The sequence below is a fragment of the Canis lupus genome, unplaced genomic scaffold, assembly GCF_011100685.1.
Source record: "Canis lupus familiaris isolate Mischka breed German Shepherd unplaced genomic scaffold, alternate assembly UU_Cfam_GSD_1.0 chrUn_S1631H1822, whole genome shotgun sequence".
In the NCBI taxonomy this organism is placed as follows: Eukaryota; Metazoa; Chordata; class Mammalia; order Carnivora; family Canidae; genus Canis; species Canis lupus.
In genome coordinates, this window is record NW_023330474.1 from 37,558 (window position 1) to 42,637 (window position 5,080).

The window sequence follows — 5,080 nt, forward strand, 5'->3', positions numbered from 1 at the left end:
ATCGAAAAGAATCCAATCGTATCGATTCGAATCTAGAATAGAATAGAATCGAAAAGAATCGAATCAAAAAGAATCGAATCGAAACGAAAATAATCGAATCGAATCGAAAAGAATCGAATAGAAATGAATCGAATGGAAATGCAAAGAATTGAATTGAATTGAATAGAAAAGAATCGAATCGAAAAGAATCAAGTCGAAACAAAAGAATCGAATCGAGAAGAATCGAAACGAATCAAAAAGAATCGAATCGATAAAAATCGAATAGAATCAAATCGAATTGAAAAGAATCGAATCGGATCGAATCGAAAAGAATCATCAAATAGAAAAGAATCGAATTGAATCGAATCAAATCAAAAGGAATCAAATCTAAAAGAATCGAATAGAATCAATTCAAATCGAATAGAAAAATCAAAGCAAATAGAATCGAAAAGAATCGAATCGAAAAGAATCGAAACAAATCAAATCGCAACGAAAAGAATCGAATCAAATTGAAAAGAATCGATGCGAAAAGAATCGAATCGAACTGAATCAAAAAGAATCGAATCATATCGAATCGAAAAGAATCAAATCGAAACTAAAAGGACTGATTTGAATCGAATTGAAAAGAGTCGAATCAAATTGAAAGACTCGAATCAAATTGAATCGAAAATAATCGAATCGAAACGAATCAAATCGAATCGAAAAGAATCGAATTGAAACGAAAAGCATCAAATCAAATCAAATTGAAGTGAAATGAATCAAATAGAACCGAATCGAAAAGTATCGAATTGAATCAAATCGAAAAGAATCTAATCGAATTGAAAAGAATCCAATCGTATCGTATCGAATCGAAAAGAATTGAATAGAATCGAAAAGAATCGATCGAATCAAATCGAAAAGAATCGAATCGAAACAAAAAGATCGAATCGAAAAGAATCAAAAGGAATTTAAAAGAATCGAATAGAATAGAATCGAAAAGAATCGAATAGAAATGAATCGAAACGAAATGAATCGAATCGAATCGAAAAGAATCGAATCGAAAAGAATTGAATCGAAACGAAAAGATCGAATCGAATCGAAAAGAATCGAAAGGAATTGAAAAGGATCGAATAGAATCGAATCAAAAAGAATCGAATAGAAATGAATCGAATCGAAATGTATAGAATCGAATCGAATCGAAAAAAATCGAAACAAAAAGAATCGAATCAAAAGAAAAGAATCAAATCGAATCGAATCTAAAAGAATCAAACCGAAAAAATCTAATCGATTCAAAAAGAATCGAATCAGATCAAATCTAAAAGAATTGAATCAAATCGAATCAAAAAGAATCAAATGGAATCGAATAGAAAAGAATCGATTCAAATCAAAAGAATCGAATAGATACAAATCAAAGAATCGAAAATATTCGAATCAAAAAGAATCGAATAGAATCGAAAAGAATCGTAACAAATCGAATCAAAAAGAATCGAATCGAATTGAAAAGAATCGAATCGAAAAGAATAGAATTGAAAAGAATCAAATCAATCGAATCGAAAAGAATCGAATCGAAATGAAAAAATCGCAACGAATCGAATTGAAAAGAATCGAATCTAAACGAAAAGAATCGAAGCAAATTGAATCAAAAAGAATCAAATCAAATAGAATCGAAAAGAATCAAAATGAATCGAATCGAAAAGAATCGAATTGAATCGAATCGAAAAGAATCGAATCGAATAGAAAAGAATCGAATAGAATAGAAGATTCTAATTGATCGCACCAAAAAGAATCAAATCGAATCTAAATGAATCGAATTGAATCTAATCGAATCTAAATGAAAAGAATCGAATTGAATCGAATCGAAAAGAATCGAAATGAATCGAATCGAAAAGAATCGAATCGGTCAAATCGAATCAAAAAGAATCAAATCAAATAGAATCGAAAAGAATCAAAATGAATCGATCGAAAAGAATCGAATTGAATCAAATTGAAAAGAATCGAATCGAATCGAATCGAATAGAAAAGAATCGAAGCGAATTGAATCGAAAAGAAACGCATCGAAAAGAATCGAAATGAATCGATTCAGATCGAATTGAAAAGAATCAAATCGAATGGAAAAGAATCGAATCGAAAAGAATCGAATCGAATCGAAAAGAATCAAATAGAATCGAATAGAATTGAATCGAAAAGAATCGAATAGAAAAGAATCGAAACGAATCAAATCAGATTGAATGGAAAAGAATTGAATCGAAAAGAATCAAATCGAAATGAAATAATCTAATCTAATCGAATCAAAAAGAATCGAATCAAATAGAATCGAATTGAATCAAAAAGATTCGAATCGAATCGAATAGAATCAAATCAGATTGAATGGAAAAGAATCGAATCAAATCGAAAAGAATCGAATGGAAAAGAATCTAATCAAATCAAAAGAATCAAATAGATTCGAATCAAAAAAATCAAATAGAATGGAAACAAAAAAATTGAATCGAATCTCACTGAATCAAAAGAATCGAATCGAATGGAAGTGAAAATAATCGAATTGAATCAAATCGAATCAAAAAGAATCGAATCGAAAAGAATTGAATCAAATCAAATCGAAAAGAATCGAATCGAATCAATTCTAAAATAAAGGAATTCAAATAAAAACACTCGAATAGAAAGATTCGATCAAATCGAATAGAAAAGAATCGAATTGAATCGAATAGAACAGAAACGATTAGAAAACTATAGAATGGAAACGAAAAAAATCGAATCGAAACGAATCTAAGAGAATCGAATCGAATCGAAAAAGATCAAATCGAATTGAATATAAGAATCGAATCCAATCGAATTGAAAAGAATCGAATCGAATCGAAAAGGATCAAATCAAATTGTATCGAATAGAAAAGAATCAAATCAAATCGAAAAGAATCAAATCGAATAGAAAAGAATCGAAAAAATCTAACAAAATAGAATCTAATTGAATCGAAAATATCGAATCGAATGGAAAAGAATCAAATCGAATGGAAAAGAATCGAATCGAATCGAATCGTTTGGTAAAGAAAGGAATTTGAATCAAAAAGACTCGAATCGTAAGATTTGAATCGAATCGAATCAAAAAGAAACGAACCAAAAGCTATCGAATCAAAATGAAAAAAATCGAATCGAATTGAATCGAAAAGAATCAAATCAAATAAAAAAATATCGAATCGAATCGTATCGAATAGAAAAGAATCAAGTCAAATAGAAAAGAATCGAATCGAATCGAAAAGAATCGAAGAAATCTAATAAAAAAGAATCGAATCGAATCAAAAATATTGAATCGAATCGAAAAGAATCGAATCGAAAGATTCGAATCATAATCGAATCAAAACAAAAAGAAACGAATCGAATAGAATCAATAAGAAACAAATCAAAAACTATCATATTGAAAAAAAAATCGTATCGAATCAAAAAAATTTGAATCGAATCGATTCAAAACGAATAAAAAAATCAAATCGAATCGAAAAGAATCGAATCAAATCGAATTGAAAATAATCGAAACAAATCAAATAAAAATAATCGAATGGAAAAAATCGAAAAGAATTGAAAAGAATCGAATCAAATCGAAAAGAATTGAATCGAATCAAAAACAATCGAATCGAATCTAATCAAAAAGAATTGAATCGAAGAGTTTCGAATCGAATCGAATTGGGTCAAAACAATCTAATTGAATCGAAAAGATTCGAATAGAATTGAAAAGAAACGAATCAAAAAGAATCGAATTGAATCGAATCAAAAAGAATAGAATCGAATCGAATCGAACAGAATCGAATCCAAATAAATTTAGTCGAAAGGAGTGGAATCGAAAAGAATCGAATCGATTCGAAAAAAACGAATCGAATTGAATAGAATCGAATCGAAAATAATCGAATCGAATTGAAAAGAATAGAAAAGATTCAAATCGAATCGAAAAGAATCGAATCGAACCAAAAAGAATCAAATCGAATCGAAAAGAATCGAATCAAATTGAATCGTAATGAAAAGAATCGAATCGAATCAAATCGAAAGAATTTAATCGAATGCAATCAAATCGAAAAGAATCTAATCGAACTGAAAAGAATCAAGTCGAATTGATAGAATCGAAAAGAATCGAATCAAATCTAATCGCATCGAATCGAAAATAATTGAATCGAATTGAATAAAAAATCATCGAATCGAATCGAGAATAATTGGAATTGAATTGAATCGATAATCGAATCGAATCAAATCGAGTCAAATCGAAAATAATCCAATCGAAACAAATCAATTCAAAAAAATTGAATCAAATTGCATCGAATCAAAAGTAATCAAATCGAATCGTATTGAATTGATTCGAAATGAAAAGAATCGAATCGAATCGAATCAAAAATAATCGAATCCAAAGAATCGAATTGTAGAGAATCTAATTGAAATGAAAAGATTCGAATCGAATCGAATCGAATCTAAAAGAATCGAATCTAAACGAAAAGAATCAAATCGAATCGAATCGAAAAGAATCAAATCGATTGGAAAGAATTGAATAGAAAAGAATCAAATCGATCGAAAAGAATTGAATCGAAAAGAATCTAATCGAATCAAATTGAAAAGAATCGAATCGAATGGAATTGAATCGAATCTATTTGAATCAAAAAGAATCAAATCGAATCGAATTGAATCGAAAGGAATCGAATAGATTCGAATAGAAATGAATCGGAAAAAATCAAACGAATCAAATCAGATCGAGTGGAAAAGAATCGAATCAAATCAAAAAGAATCGAATCGAACTGAATCGAAAAGAATCGAATAGATCGAATCAAAAAGAATCGAATCGATTCGAAAAAATCGAATCGAATCGATCGAATTGAAAAGAATCTAATTGAATCGAATCAAATAGAAAAGAGTCAAATCGAATCATATCAAATCAAAAAGAATCGAATCGAATCGAAAAGAATAGAATCGCATTTAATTGAATCGAAAATAATCGAATCGAATCGAAAATAATCGATATGCATCGAATCGAATCAAATAGAAAATAATTGAATCAAATTGAATCGAAAATAATCGAATCGAATCGAAAATAATCAAATCGAATCGAAAAAAATCGAATCATATCGAATCGATAATAATCGAATCGAATCATCGA